The sequence below is a fragment of the Parasteatoda tepidariorum genome, chromosome 7 (genome assembly GCF_982258835.1).
Source record: "Parasteatoda tepidariorum strain Cologne lab strain chromosome 7, Ptep-v5.0, whole genome shotgun sequence".
NCBI lineage: Eukaryota > Metazoa > Arthropoda > Arachnida > Araneae > Theridiidae > Parasteatoda > Parasteatoda tepidariorum.
Window position 1 is genome coordinate 80,549,622 of NC_141761.1, and position 16,829 is coordinate 80,566,450.

At 29.6% G+C, this 16,829-nt stretch overlaps 2 long non-coding RNA genes across 3 annotated transcripts in view; one reads left to right on the plus strand and one right to left on the minus strand.

Moving 5' to 3' along the window:
• Positions 1-31: 31 nt before the first annotated feature.
• Positions 32-16,829, plus strand: part of LOC147807267 (uncharacterized) — a 37,458-nt gene continuing 20,660 nt past the window's right edge. Inside the window, exons 1-4 of one of the 2 annotated variants that reach the window (XR_015435591.1) lie at positions 32-191; positions 4,181-4,259; positions 7,621-7,742; positions 9,529-9,717. This is a non-coding gene — a long non-coding RNA (uncharacterized LOC147807267). Of the gene's footprint in view, positions 192-4,180; positions 4,260-7,620; positions 7,743-9,528; positions 9,718-16,829 lie in introns of those variants that run through there. The other variant, XR_015435590.1, reaches the window with a different exon arrangement.
• Positions 11,732-16,011, minus strand: LOC147807268 (uncharacterized). Its single transcript, XR_015435588.1, has 2 exons — positions 15,937-16,011; positions 11,732-13,481 (listed from the first exon to the last, which is right to left on the minus strand). It is a non-coding gene; the product is annotated as an uncharacterized LOC147807268 (long non-coding RNA).

Sequence of the window (16,829 nt, forward strand, 5' to 3'; positions counted from 1 at the left end):
TGGTAGCAACATTTTTCTGATAATTGTGGAAGAACATCCGACTTATAAAAAAGCATAAAATGATTGAAAGACCGAGTGAAATTAAAACGAATCCATTTATAAATTCGTGAGATATTCATTTGTTTACACTTTTGGAACTTGTAAAATCTTCATTATGCTTTCAAAACTCATTCTGTTGTTTGCTCTAATAGGTAAGAAATATTTAAACAAGACTTTTTTTTAATTCAAGTTACATAAAATACAAATAAATTGTCAGATTTTAATAAGATCTCTGCAATTAGTTTTACATTTAAATATTTTTTAAAATTTATCTGCAAACACTGCTTTACCTATGCAAATTTTTGAAATGAGCCGTCCCAACAATCAAACGTCATTATTCGACAAAATTTGCAGGGAATATTTAAATACTTTGAAAAAGAGGAATGAAATGAGCTAAGGTCTAACATTTATGTACGATTTAAACTATTTTTTATACCTGAAATACCTAAAAATTATTACCAAATTAAAACAATGTATGAGCCATTTTTCAAAATGTGAAATTTTTTACATGTCGCAATTAAATACATATTTAAAAGGTACGCATTTTTTTTTTGCTGAAGTTATATTTATTGAAAACATATAAATAAAAGAGCAAGATACATGTATTCAATTTAAATATTAAAAATTAAACACATTTATTTTACTTTCTCTTGATAAATCTTTACAATTTGGTGAATAATTGGTGACAACACTTCTCTGTAATTCTTTGAGATTTTGATTAGTTAATACTGATCGGTGTTTGGATTTCACGAATTTTAAGGAGGAATAAAATTATTCACATGCACACGTTGTTCCGAATATTAAAATAATTCGACCAACAGCTTTTTTTAATTCAGTGTACTTCGATTCTGGTATAAATTTCCAAAATTCAGTAATCGACGTCGACTTTTATTTTAATTGTAGAGCTTGATCTTCTTGCATCTCTATTAATTCTAATTCTCCAGATGCTTCGTGGGTCATAATTATATTTGAAGGGGAAAACTCATCTTGAATTATGTCAATTTGCTTTGCTTACCAAAATCTTGCCAGGCCGTCTGATGATTGTGTAATGTTGCAAAAAAAATAAAATAAAAAATTAAGTGTCGCCTTTATGTTGTCAATATTAGTTATTTGTTTATGTTGCGAAATGCCATTGCGGATTTTACTTTTTCTTAGAAAAAAAGAATACATTATTGGTAGATCGTGTTAATCAGTCTGGAGTCGGTCGATTACGCTACCGACCGAACGGATACGGAACACTAACACATACGGAACGATAATAATTTTCTGAAAATATATTAGCACAAAAATGAAAAGGAAACTCTGGTACGTTTATCGAGAGCCACAAATAATCCTTCAAAGAGCCGCAGGTTGGCCCCCCTAATATATATATATATATATATATATATATATATATATATATATATATATATATATATATATATATATATATATAATCAGTTTCATTCTCATGTCTTACGTGGAAAAAATTAATAAATTAATTAACAGCATCTCTTTCTCATTCGTTGCACATACTATGCACTATACTAAAATGATGATATAATGACTCTAAATTTCGTAAAAAAGTTGGATTCAATTAAAAGTCATAGAAGTCTACAAAAGATAAATTAAAACTCAATCGATTGTTTAATCCAGTTATTGATTGTAAATGTTTACCGATTGTTTAATTAAATTTATCGTCCACTTCGAAAATAAGAATTAAAATAATTTCTTTCCACTCTGTTGCATGTAGACGGTTCTTAAATGTTCATTAAATGGTGGTAAAGTGACCACAAAGCTTTAATTTCTTTCTAGTCGGTTGCATGTAAACGGTTCTTAAATGATCATTAAATGGTGGTAAAGTGACCACAAAGCTTTAATTTCTTTCTACTCTGTTGCATGTAGACGGTTCTTAAATGTTCATTAAATGGCGGTAAAGTGACCACAAAGCTAAAAAATCGCAGTTCAGCGCTGAATTATCCCGAAACTTAAAACGAAATAAAAAGAATTGAACTGCAACTGCATTAGTATACTACATACTGCAGATGCTGCGAATGAATGAAAGAGTTATATTATTACGCAAATGAAAAATGCTGTTTTGAGAAACACCAATTTTTAGAAAGCTAAATTTCAACCAGATATACATCATTATATAATGCACTTTTTTGCGAGTTTTGACGCGAACTTTAAGACAATGTTCTCACTTGTGCCTCCTTGAACTACACTTGTCCCCTCCAACAATTAAATTTAAAATTTTTACTGGTTCTCTCTGAGCATCAAAAAATCCAGGAGGGGAAAAACATTAGTATGAGTTTAAAAATAAATAACTTTTAAACACATTATTAGACATTTTGATTTGAACCTTCCACTTAATATCATTTTATAAATATAAATGAGATTAGATAGAATCACAATTGTTAAGTGAATACATAAAAACTTGTCAGTGAGAATTAGTTGGGTCTTGTCAAATTAGCTTAGCTCAGATTACTGCTTAAACAGCGTTATGCATTTTTCATCTGATTCATTAAAACATTGAATGTTACAATTTTTAGGAAAAAAATAACAGTATATTAAGGATAAAATTAGAATTATACATTTTAAAATGCTTCATCACAAAGTAATAATATACTCAGAAAAATAAGAATGTTTTCGCATTAAAAAAATATAGCATAAAAATTTAGAATTGTGGTGTTATTTAAAACATATACATAAAAAAATTCTCAAGAATTGTAAAAAAAATTCTTTTGTGTTAAATTCATTAATGAATGAATATGTAGAGATTATAATTTGATACAGTGCAGTAAAGCTGGTACGAAAGTTGTCGAAACCCGTACATCTAAAAGAAGGCTAACCTGTGAAAAACTGTTACGTACTAACCTCATAGTAAGAGATAAAGTTAAGCGACACCGCACATTGGGCTTGAGGGAAGGAATAAAAAACTTAAATACTGCCATTTTGAAAATAGGGTATTGTTTTGACTCAATGAAGGCCAAACGAGGAAATGGAACTCATAGTTTAGAAGATATAAAGGATTTTATAACTTCTAAACAGCAATTACAGTTTTGTGTTTATACTTATTTAAAACAAATCTGGCATTACGGCCTAAACACTTGAGATATTTATTCCTATGAGTTTCATTCTACTAAATCGATTGAAATTAAATGCAAGACAGTCGAATTAATTGTTCTAGTATTGCAAACATATATATGCATAAAAAAGTACTATAGTTTGCTTACGTTAAGAATTTCCCCAGCCACAAAATTTGAGGCTGTCTGCTACTATGGAAACGAGAATAGCGCATTTCACGGAGGGTAGCTTCTCTTCCCTCTAGGGATGACACAATCGTCCGGAGAAACAGATTACCTTCCTCCTGCCGACCTGAGCCAAAACCTGTCCTAAGCAGAGACCTCACACCCTTACTTGAAATAGTTATACCTTGTTACCATAGCCACCGCCATGGGTCCAGACGAATGTCTAGGGGAGTTCTTACTTCAGACTTGTAGAAACTAACGCAAAGAAAATTGGGATGGGCACAGTAGAACTTAGCCCTCCATGGGCTATCGCGTCACTAAGTTTAGTTTTGTAGACATGATATATAAATTTTATCTGTTTATGCTGAAATGAATGAAACAAGGCCTGACAGGGTGAGATTAACAGTTTAGAAGTTATAGCAGTTTTATTCATAATAAATACAATACAAAAATAACGCTTTTTGATGTTGCTGTCTTTTAACTTCAGAACTTTTTAACTTTTAAAAATTGTTCTTTCATTTAATTCATCAAACAAAATGCGTAAGAAACAGTGTTCGTTTAGTAGCCTACATCAGATGTGTAAATAGCTACAAGTTTAAAATTATACTTTTCGTTCATAAATTCTAAAATACTATATGGATCTTCTCAGATTTATTCTAATTCAACTCAATTAAAACTGCATCGTTAATATAATATTTCATTTGACTAAATAGCAATATTTAAGTTTCTCTCAACTTTCTCTCTCCCCCACTAACGTTTGCCACTGAACTAAAAGTAGAACATTTAACAATTTGCGTCATGGTCCGAACTTTTCTTTTCTTATAGTTCAGTTTAAAACAAAAATTCCACTGTATTATTATTATTCATGTAAATGTTTTTTTTTATTATTATTATTTACTGTCATTTATCAGCTTTGGGCAATACATGTACGACTCGACAAGCTGAACGAAGATTGGAGAGCTGCGCGGATATGGTAGGCCCTTCGTGTAGGTATGTCAATTCATTAAATTTCATGCGATCATTTCGAAATTTAGCTTACTCAATGAGCAGGTATTATTATCGCATTAAAATTATTGATTGAACTTCATACGTTGTTTAGCGTTGTTTACAAATTTATTTCAATAAAAATTTCAAAGCATTTTTTTTTACTTTCTCCAACATTACATGCATGATTAAATCGAGCTTTAAATATACAACTTTTTCAAAATTTAATTTCTCAGAAACTAGTCGACTGATTTCGCTCAAATTATGTATTTTCACACTTAAGACTGCATGTTTTAAAATGATTCAAAAATTGCATATTTCACAGTTCGAAAGATTTTCAACTATTATTAAATAAAGTGATAAAAAATAAAAAATGCTTCTTAAAAGTTGTATTTGCTTTGAATTATTTTTGGTTGAAAGAATTTTATAGCCGTGAGCAAAAAATTTTTCGATTCGCTTTAGTTTTCGAGATACAGTGAAATACGCAAAGAGTAAAATTTACATTAATTAGTCATAACTACAAACCGGTCACCTGATCAAATTATGGTGACTATATTTCCCAGATTTTGGCTCACTCTTATATTTTGAGGGTCAGAAATCCAAATCCATCGAAAAAGGGTATGTTTATTCAGAGAAAGCCCATTTTTGTATTTTATTTCGCAACTTAAAATTCCGTCTGCACCAAATAATTAGCATATTTCAGGTCTACCCCTTTGAAATATAAAGATTGAGTTCGAGACCATGAAGAAGCGGTCATTGGATCAAAAGTTATTCTATGTGAACCGTTAATTTTTTTTTTTGCGTATTATTATTATTATAGCATGCAATAGTTTACCTTCAACGTAAGGAAAATGTTTTATTGTAATTTTTGTTTTTAAAATTTTTGTTAAAAAGCAAATGATATTTCGTTTCATTAAAAGCCATTTTTTTTTACAAATTTGTTTATGAGCAATGGGTAAAAGAGCTTTCTGCTGTTTAGCGAGATTTATTGTTTTTAATGACACTTGGACAAGCCAAGCATGTGAGCTTGGACTTGGGAATAAAGTCAGGAAAGAGCGCCATGCGTTTGAAAGTACCGTTCAAATTAGAACTTCTTGGGTGAAAGTGTCCCTTATTTCAGAAACCCCCGGATCAATAGCATCACCACTCATTCATGAAACCACTTCCAGAATTTAGAAAAAAATCTAATGGGGAATGCCATGTGTACAACTACCTGCAGCAGGAAGGAGTCACTTTATGTTAGTTTCAGAAGCATTTAAAGAGCTAATGCAAACTTTCTCACAGAAGAGATGCCATAAGTTTCAATAGACAGTTTAATTTCAGTTTGTTACTTCTCTGGTATAAGGAAGTTGAGTTCATTTAAAGGGAAAAATTTATATTTAAATTTGCCTAACATATTTTATTTGAAAGTGTTATATTTCAATAAATTATTTATTTTGACTAAAAAATTTTATTTCATTACTTAAATTTTTTTGGGATTTTCACCTGGGGGGGGGGTCTTATCTCTAATTATCGGAATTAGAACGATGATTGGAAAGAGAATCCGGAAGAAAAGAACGGCATACATTCAATGAAAAACCTGTTCAAAGTAGATAACTATATTAACGATGTCTTAAGTCATTTTGATCTAAAAGCTTAAAATAAACTAAGGAAATGCTGGTAAAAAAAGTGTCAATTGTTAAATTGACAGCTTTTTCGTTATTTTTGATCACCTTCTCCCGTTTATCCTTAAGCACGCTTCACCATAACCATAATTTTTGTTACATGTCACACAATATTACATAAACATATACTTCCAATACATTAGCATATTTCAACCTTTGTGTTTAAGTTTTACCTATTTAATTTAATGAATTTTGTGATCCTGGCAATAAAAGTGATTAGATATGTTCTGATTTTGTATTAAATAAGATAACGTTTTACAGCAAAAAGCATTATTAATATGCAATAGTAATAAAACATTAATATAAAAGATAAATATAACCGTAATTTTTAAATAAAACCTGAATTTTTTGTAATTTGATACATTATGTTTAAAATCTTGTAATAAATCACAAAATACTCTTAAACAGAATGAATTAATATTAATTTTTCCAATTGAATTACAGACTTATTTCATTTGCCATAACAACTTTAATCGTCTTGTAGAAAATTATAAGCACAGTTATAATAATGAAATCAAACGATATCATTTACTACTAATTTACTACTTTTAGCGATATTAATTACTAGTAATTTACTACATTGATTTAATATATATTTTGCTAATATTGCTGCACCAATTTACTACCCATAGTACTCATTCATATTGAGTGAAATTTTTGACATTTTTCTCCTAAAATAATATGTTGTTTGGATTTTTTTGAAAATGATTCTTGTTTTTTTTTTAAACGAAATCATCAGAATAAAATAATATTTCCTTTCTAAAATAAACTTTTGTTAAAAAAGCTGAAACAATTTGTCTGAGAATTTTAAAAACTTTTACTTTAACCAAAAAGAATTTGCTTGACTTTAAACTAGTTTTTTTTTCGTTTCTTGCATGCTTGAAGCTCTGCGTTTTAAAAATCCAGGTAAGCTGATCTCATAAAAACTTGTTCTTGTCTACGAGCCATTTTTAAAGTGTTTGGATCAAGTTCCATATTTAGTCAATAAAATGTACAGTGCGTAAAAAATAAACATAAAACCCTGAATAACTTTTGATTTAAAGATTGCATCTTCACGCATGTTATGGGACTTAATCGCAAAGGTTTCGAATGTGTAACTTCAAATTTGTTTTTAAATTCATGCAAACTATAATAATCATTTTTAAGTTGTAAAATTAGAGACAAAAACGTAACTTACTCGGAATGAACATCTTAATCAGATTTGAATTTCTGACCCCTAAAATATAGAAGATAGTGCAGATTTTTGCCCATATACTCAGGTCGAATAGCTTCGGCGAAATTTTTTTGAAAACAAATTTCGTATTTTAAAACACATTATTTGACCAATTTTACTCAAATTTTGGGTTTTGATGCAAATTAGCTTAGTCGAAGACAACCTCTTAAATTATTAAGATTGACTTCTAGGACTTTAAGATTCAATCATTAGATCAAAATTTATTCGTTTTAGTCCTTTTTATTTTCCAGCTCACTGTACAGCATAAGGCCCCATTTCATTATTTGGTTTTTAAATTAAAAACAATAGTTTTGTTAAAAAAAATTATGTATAATCATGCAATACAAGCTTAAAATATAATAGTTGGAAGTAGTTCAAAGTAAAAAATTTAGTAGATTCCTGTAAAAGGAAGAAAAAAGGCAGAGGTGGTTTTCCAGATCAAAATGTCTAAATCTTTTGTTATTTACATGTCCTGAACGTTATATTTCAGAGAAATGAGGAATGTTGAGATCTGCCTTCTGTCATTGGTTGAAGACTGTCTAGATGAGGAAGAGAAAGCTTCATTGAGCAGTGACCTTAGGAGTCTAAGAAGCACTGTGCGTAGAACATGTGGTAAGGTTTTAATAAATTAAAAATAAAAACAGTGTGTCTGATACTACTGATCACAGTTGATTTATTTGGACTTCACAAACACTAAACGACACTTATAAACTTCAAAGATTTTTTCCCTAAGAAACTTAATTTCAAACTATTGCCGATCCCTCCTATCACTATCACTATCCGACTATCACTATCGTAAAATACCTTAAATTAAATTATATCCTAGAAAATCATATGATTCCTTCAAAGCTGTGCCATCATAGCGTAACATGCTCTGCTGATCATTCAAATAAAAAGAATGCAAGAAAGTAAAAATTGAAGAATTAAGACCATCTAATACTTACACCGAAGAGCCATTACATTATGACCACCCTCCATCTATAACAATGGGCTCGCCCAGGTTTTCATGGTTTCTCGCCCAGGAACAATGTTTTCATGGGTCACATTTGGACCCATAATTCTCATAGAACAATCCCTGACCTCTGTAAGCTACTTGAACATAGTTGCAGACCAGGTTCACCCATTCATGGCAATAGTTTTTCCTGCGGGGGATGGTGTTTACCAAAAGGATAATGCACCATGTCATAAGGGTTGAATCGTCATGGATTGGTTCGAGAAACATTACAGTGACTTTCAAGTCATGTCTTGGCCCCCAAATTCACATGACCTTAATCCAATAGAGCATTTGTGGTCCTACTTGGAAAACAAAATTCGTGCTGCCACGCTACCCACTCGCAATGTGAGGGAATTGCAGGATCAGGTTGGTGAGCGCTTGGTACCAGATACATCAGACTGCCTCTCAGCACCTTGTGGAATCAATGCCACGGCAGGTGCTAGCAGTTTTGAGGGCTAAAGGTGGTCCTACATGTTATTAGCAGGGTGGTCATAATGTAATGGCTCTTCGGTGAATAACGTCTAATGGGATATCCATGTCACGTAAGGAACGTAAGGGTGAAAAAAATGAGTATACTTTTAAGGTCAAGTACGCATTTGCTAATATGCGTAAAATATTACTGAAAAAATTTAATTCGGTAATTAATGGATCAACTAACAATCATAGCAATATTATACCTTTAGAAATTCAATGTTTACCTGCAGGGTTTATATTAGTTCTTACGTGCTACATGAAACATACGTCGAATTTTTAAAGTTCATATGCTCTTTTATTCTGTAAGAAAAATATATATATTCAAGTGATAAAACTATTAAATTTAATTGCCAATAGCTCTTTTTTATTCTTCATGGGTATGAAATATAATTCAGTTGATCAAACGGTTCAAACTAAAAGCAAATTGCTCTTTTATTCTGGTTTGGTATGAAATCTAATTCAATTGATCAAACGATTGAATTTAAAAGTCAATAGGTCTTTTATTCTGCATTGGCATCATATTTAAATAAGCCGATCAAATGATTGAAGCTAAAAGTCAATTCCTTTTTTATTCCTCGTGGTAACGAAATATAATTTGGCTGATCAAAAATTTAAGGTAAAGGCCAATAGCTTATTCATTCTGCATTGAAATCAATTTTAATTCAGCTGATCAAACGATCGAATCTAAAAGTTGATTCTTTTTTTAATTCTTTATATGTATGGAATCTAATTCAGCTGATCAAACGATTAAAGGTAAAAGTCAATTACTCTTCTATTCTGTAAAGGTATGAATCATAATTCAGCTGATCAAACGATTGGAGCTAAAAGCGAGGGAAAATGAAGAATGATATCAGGGGTGATTTAGAGTAGTGTCTTTTAAATTTATATTAAGTTTTCTTAACTATTAAAAAAGTATTTCTCTCTTCTTAGGCTATAAGAAATAGGAGACAATGTCAATGAAAAAGCAGATGTATTGTTCTATATGCTATCTGATGTTTACATGATATAACTTTATATGTTTCTTTGCATGTTGCTTAATATTATAGTAAATAGTATGCCTTTTTTGATTTAATCGAGCTTTTTGTAACAACGTAACAATAAAAACCTTTGATGAATTTTTCCAACGCTCTTTTTTATGGTGTGATATACATTTTTTTTTATTTAGATGCAATTTCAAAATTTATTTCACTGTGCACTAATTCTTATAAACCTAATCTTAGCTAAATAATGTTTAGTTCCAATGATGCCCAGCCCATATAAATATGGACATTTGTCATTCGGGTATCAGATGGGCACCTGTGTTCATTACTCTTTCAGGGGTTATGTATTGGGTATGCCAATGTTAACCCCACCGTAAGAAGGAGATATAATTCAGAGTAGAAAGAAAGCGCACCCAGACCTTTGACTAGGATTTGAACTCAATGTTGTTCTGTCATGAGGTCAACTTCCTGATCACCATACAATTTGGTGATAAAGAAATCATAAAGATAGAGAAGTATACTTAAAAATGAAATACGATATTGGGTTTTAAAGTATTTTGTTCCAAAAACTTATTATATACTTATTATTATTAATTTTAGTATAAATATGATAGGTATATTAAATAAAGTTTTAAATGCTTAGCCTGGTGAAAGTCCCATATCATATGAAATTATGTAAGAAATTTGATAATTCTATAAAATAGATCACATATTTTAAAAGCATCAAAATCATAATTGAAAATAAAATAATTTTAAATGTTTCTTCCCAAACAACGCCAGGAGTAAAGTGTTCCTTTCATGATGAAGATATTAGGAACTCCAATACTCCAGTATACATCATGTTTAGTTCATGCAACGAAATTATTTATGTAGGAATTTGATTCGCATTTTTTAAGCACTTAAAGTTCGATATTTGAATCATCACTGTAAAAAAAAAAGTTTTGTCAAAATTTAGCCAAAATTTGTCATTTACACATAATAGCTCCAACACAGAATATCTCCAAAATAAGTATAGTATAACTTGCAAACTCCTTGCATTTACTATAGAATATAGTGATATGCTGAAAAAATTGAAGCAGCACGTACTCATTTTTGAGCAAAATGCGTAGCTTCAAAAGTGACTCAGCATGTACACATTTTGAGTGTTTATTAAACGAGAGTGGGCATAGGCTCAAAAATAAGGTGTCATAAATTCATTTTTAGTCATTTTTAGTTATAAAATGAGCGTAACTGGGAAAATAAATTTCATACATTTATTATTTTATTTAACAACGGCCGTATAGATTTCGAATTGTAAAGTACACTCTAAAAACTGTACCGCTGATTTCAGAGGCACAAACGATCCAAATGTGCCTCTGAATTTTAAGGGCACAACGTGCCTTTAAAAATGAAAGGCACAATGTACCTCTGATTTCAGAGGCACATTTGGATCGTTTGTGCCTCTGAATTTTAAGGGCACAACGTGCCTTTAAAAATGAAAGGCACAATGTACCTCTGATTTCAGAGGCACATTTGGATCGTGTGTGCCTCTGAATTTTAAGGGCACAACGTACCTTTAAAAATGAAAGGCACAATGAACCTCTGATTTCAGAGGCAAAATCAGATGTACCTCTTAGCTTGAAAGGTACATTGTACCTTAGATTTTGCTTTTATGAACCACTCATTGAAATAAGCATTTAGTGGTACCAAAACCTGTTATTTACCAGATTTGAACACACTTTTTTTTTACCCATTTGTAATTTGCTTGCACTTCATATAAAAAGGGGTTTACACTATTACCAAGATATTAATTATAATAACTCTTAATGAAAAATATTTCTGAATTCTTTGAATATTGGCCACTTGAGGTGATCATCTCAAGGGATTCCATCTAAGGCTTTTTCATAGGCAATTATAAAATATGTAAATTTACACAATTTCTTTAATTATGTAGCGTTTAATGATACTTCAACAATTACAATGATGTTTTTCTAATCAGATATAGGTATAAAAAAATAATATTTATTTCTGTTTATTCCAAGTCAATATAATTCATGGATTTTTTTTCCAAAAAGTATCCTCAAAATGGAAATTTCTTATAAATTTAGATATTTTTTAAATATTTAGAGATTTAATAAAATAGTTTTATAAGAATCAAAATTAAACACTAAATATCATGAAATCTAATATCTTTTATTTTCACACATAAAGAACAATATTACATAATTTAGTAACAGTTGCACACAAATATGGAAAAACATAGAACTTTCACAATATTTTAAAATTATAGATGTAGATTTTGAACAATTTGTATGTTTTATGACATCAAATATGTTTAATCAAATGACTTTACAAGTGTAAAATCAAAGATTTCTTTCTATTGAAATGAATTTTTTTTAAAAACCTGATTTTGGCGAAGCATATTAACCCATTAGGCGCCATCATTCCCATTTTGGGAACATTAGCTTTCAATTTTTTTAGAACTAACTGTACTTAATATTATTTAATTGACAATTTTATTTGAGCTCTGAATATATGAAAAGCATTTTGCAATTTTTTTTGAAAGCTTGTTTCAGAATTTTTATTTTTTATAGTATTTTAAAAATCTTGAAATTCCGCATTTTTATCCCCAATCATTAAACATGCATTTGTTTTATAAATATTATTAAAATAAAAATTATTTTAACTTAAACTTGATTACAACAATCTAATGTACAAAATAAAACTAATCCATAGAGAAAATGTACAATGGCTAGTTTACAATTGAAGAAAAAAGACCTTGTTCCCTTTTGGGGGAAAGTATTGGCGAAAGCTGTTTTCAAACAAAAAACAAGATGCAGATTATTTTAGCAGAAAAAATATTTTTTCATGACAATAATATATGCACTAATTTAATAACGCAGAACATCTAATATGTTGCCAAAAATAAACCTCAATCTATGTTTATTTCCTCCCCTCAAACACGATAAAACATCTGCATTTTTCAATCTCTCCCCCCATTCATTGCACGTGTACTCCTCCCCAACAGCAAAATGACTCTAAATTTCTATTTGCATTTTTATAAAATAATTAATTTATAATAAATTTGTATTATGTTTAAAAGTTTCCTACAGAAAAAATCTATCATAAAAAATTTCTAACATTTTCCTTTGGCTAAGAATTTTAAAATCTGGCAAATAATTTGAAATACTTAGTATAGGCTATGTATATATATATAGTAATATCATAATTAAAGGTCAATAAAGAAAAAGTGCAGGTAAAAAAAGAAAACACAACACCGGAAGCAAAATTATAATGGTAAACATACTTATAGAATAGCCTAAACCAAATTTACAAAAATTATAGTTTAATGTAAAACAAAATTAAAAAAAATTAGCACTATAATGAGAAAATAAAATATCATAGCAAAAGGTGATAACATATAGATAAATTTGCTTTACAGAGTGGAACAACTGTAAGTCAATTTCACTTGGAGATGGTAAGATTCGTTTAATGCAGACTCTTATAAAAAAAAGTCCACATGTTTCGCAGAGAACTTTTAATTAAAACATTTTCCAAATTTTGAAAAAAATCAAATGACACACATTTTTCTTTCTTTTAGTTTTCACTAGTTATTAATACAGAATCACAATAATTCGGAGAAATAGCAACGGACATTTAAAGGTTGTATCCGGAAGAAAAAATGCTCAAGTTAAACACTTTGCCGGGGGAGGTACATGGGCAAAGCATTTGCAGAGGAGGCCTGATCAAATCCTTCCCACAGCATCCACATTATTTATAGTTTAGCATTGACCACAGTGCTGATGTAAAATACCCTCAGAGGTAGTTGGATCATGGGTTTGAGTCCCCTGGAAGCCAGACTAACTGTAGCAGGCTTAGTGGTTTTCCTCTCCATGTAAGTGTTTTATCATGCATTCAGCTCGGCTAGAACATTTAAAACAGGACTTATTAATGTAAGAGTATTTTATTTGAATAAGTAGTTAAAAGTTTCTGTCACAATGTACACAAATACATTCATGAAGATTTTATTACATTAAGAATAGGTTTAGCTAAAATAATTTTTATATATAATATTATTGAACTAATTTAACACGTTGAATGCCATAGGGGTCACCGGTGACTGGTGCTGAGTTTTTTCGTAGCGCCACTGGGGTCACCGATGAACGGCGAAACCTAGATTATTCGAAACACATAATTCGAATAAATTTTTAATGCTCTAATTTTTTTTTATATTATTATTATCACTAAAATGGTTTATATACTGAAAAAATCATTTTGGCCAGACGGGCAAGCCATGTAAAATTAGTGTGGCATTCAACATGTTAAAGAAAAAAAAAAGTGTAAATCTATCTAAGCTTAAATACATAAGAAAGTGCAAGGATTGTTTTTAACACAAAACAAAATTGGAGTCAACAAAGAAAATTCAAATGTAAATCGAAAAGTAATTATTTATAAAAATAATTATTATTTATAAAAATATTTAATAATTAAAAACATTTTTTTGCATTTACTGGAACACAGTCAAGACAGAAAGTAACAGCAAAAAAAAAAACTATTAATCATTTAGTTATACTAATAATATAAATTTAGATTACACAAACATTAAATTGCCTTTCAGAGAGCAAAAAAAAAAAAAATTTCACTGTATCAAGTTTATACACATATCAATCCTTACAATCAATATATTTTCTTTCTAAATATTGTTATCAAAATTGCTTCGCTTCATATTTTTTTTACTACAGTTCAGGAAAAGCATTAGTTATAGATTAATAAAAGTTTTTTGATAATGTTATTCTAAGTAACACAGGTAAGGTAGCAATAACAATAAAAAAAAAAAAAGTTTCTTAAAAATTATTATCACTGACGCTGAATTAGAAAGTTTTACTAGGTAGCTTTTCGTAGCAAGAAAACATGGAGTATAAAGTGTTGAGCATTGAATATGAAGTACCAAATATTTTTTTAATAAATTATTCAGTATATATCGATAAAGCATTAAGAATTTATCTTGGAAAATGCCAGTGACACAACAGCGATTCTGCATATCTAATCCATTTGTGATCCAATGAATGTTATGCAAATAATTTTTTTATTTTTTATATATAGTTATTGATATCAAAATTATGTAAATTAAACAGCTCTGGTTAACAATACTTTAATATTTTTTAAAAAGTTCAAGCTGCTAAGTACTTGGCATTATATTATTTGAAAAAAAGAGCAAGGTACTCATCACCGCCCATCACTCAACCATGACCAAAAATCCTATTTCTAGCGCTTTACTTTTTAACGGCCATGGTTAAAATGCCATGTAACTTTGATACTGGTCAGATAAAGTGGACTCCGCTTGAGCTAGCTCGTTTGAATCTTCTGCACGATAACCAATGAGAGAACTTTCAGTTGTGGCAGAATTTATATGCAAAGTATACATGCCAGTTGTTTTATACATTGCCAGGAACTAACTCATTACCCTAGTTCTCTAATAAGCAGTGTGAAAGATAATTTAATCAGCTGTGCCACAAGAGCACCCTGGAGCAAGCTATTAATCCTTTTCAAAAATCAAATAAATTAAATTTCAATTTGAAATGTTAAAATTTTTAAAAGGAGTTTCACAGTCGTAAATAATTATATATCCCATGTTATCTATTTTGAGTCATAAATTCAAAGCTAAAATTTGAAATTATACACTGAAAGCTGTGATGTTAGAATAAAACATGTTTAAACATTACTTTTTCAAAAAAAATAATAACTAATTAAAAATTTATAAATCATTAGAAGATTGCCTTTTTCTTCCATGCTTACACCATATTTAAAATATAAATAAAGCATAATCTTATTTTTTTCTTCAGGTTTATATCAACTGTAAGTTTAGTAACAGTTTGAAATAATTATAATTAGATATCACTGTCAATTGTTTTCTAAAATAGCTAATGATTGAAAGTATACTTTTCATAATTATAATAAAAATTCGAAAACATTCTTCGTTGTTTTTTAAATTATTCAATCATTCTGTGAGAGAATTTCTGTGATAGCTCTCGAACGTAAACTAAGATAAACAAAAAAGCAAATTGGTATTTCAAATAAAAATGATTTCTTATTCATAGCAATCGCCACATTGAAAACCTCATACAAAATTATAATCAAACACTACAGAACAAATATAGGGCACTCTAAAAACATTCCTCTTAATATTATAATGATAAAACATAAATAATACAACTACAACAGAAATGTAAACAAAACTAGGGTTAGCTCTCTCGCTTAAACATTTTTATAAGATTTGTAGCATTAATAATTCACTAATTAAATTGAAATGTATTAATAAAAAAGATGCCGTCGTTTCTTAGGAATAAATATAAAAATAAGATATAAGTATTAAACTTACCAAATTCAAGCATTTTTATAACATCAATAGAACATATTTGTAGACAAACTTCTTCCATCGGTGGCGTGGATGGGAGGCGATAGAAAACGTATTTCGTCATAAAATTTTTCACTGGTGTGCGCATGCGCCCGTTACATGATCGTACCGAAGAAAAAGAATTGAAGCGAATTTGAGAGGCACAGAAGTCTTTTCGTACCGCGCATTGACTGGCGTTTGCTTTGGTACCTTTAATTTCTTGTGGTGCCTCTCATTTTTAAAGGCACATTAGTTATGTGCCTCTTACGCGAGAAAATACACGGTACATTTAGCTTGTGCCTCTGAAATCAGAGGTACAGTTTTTAGAGTGTATACTAGATCTTAGAACATTGTGAGATGTATAATTTTACATGACAAAATGCTCAATTTTAAAAACCTTAAGGGTCTAGACGAGAGTGGGCATTTTATATTTAGTTAAATTTCAAATGACAAAACTCACACTTTAAATATAATCGCTTGAGAACCTTTTTTAGAAATTAAATCTTAAGAATACGACTTTTTTTAATTTCAAAATTTCTGTTTTTTAATAGCTAGAATAATAAATAATTGTTGAAATTTAATTTTAAATTATATATCTGAGGATAAATTAATTTGTGTGCAATTTTTTTATCCATTCTCGTAGAAGTTTTCAGGAATAAGCAAAATGTAAGACTAACCTTACCGATCTCCTGAGTAAAGCAATTGTGACCATATCTTTCCGATTGTCGTGTCACAAAGTTCTCCATGTTCACCAAGCAGTCTTGTGGGTAAATTTGGCAAGTTTCATTAAAAATAACAACTTTTTTTGCATTTAAAACAAATATCATTTTTCACTGAAATGAAATTTCTTTTTTATTTTTTTTTTCAATATCTTATAA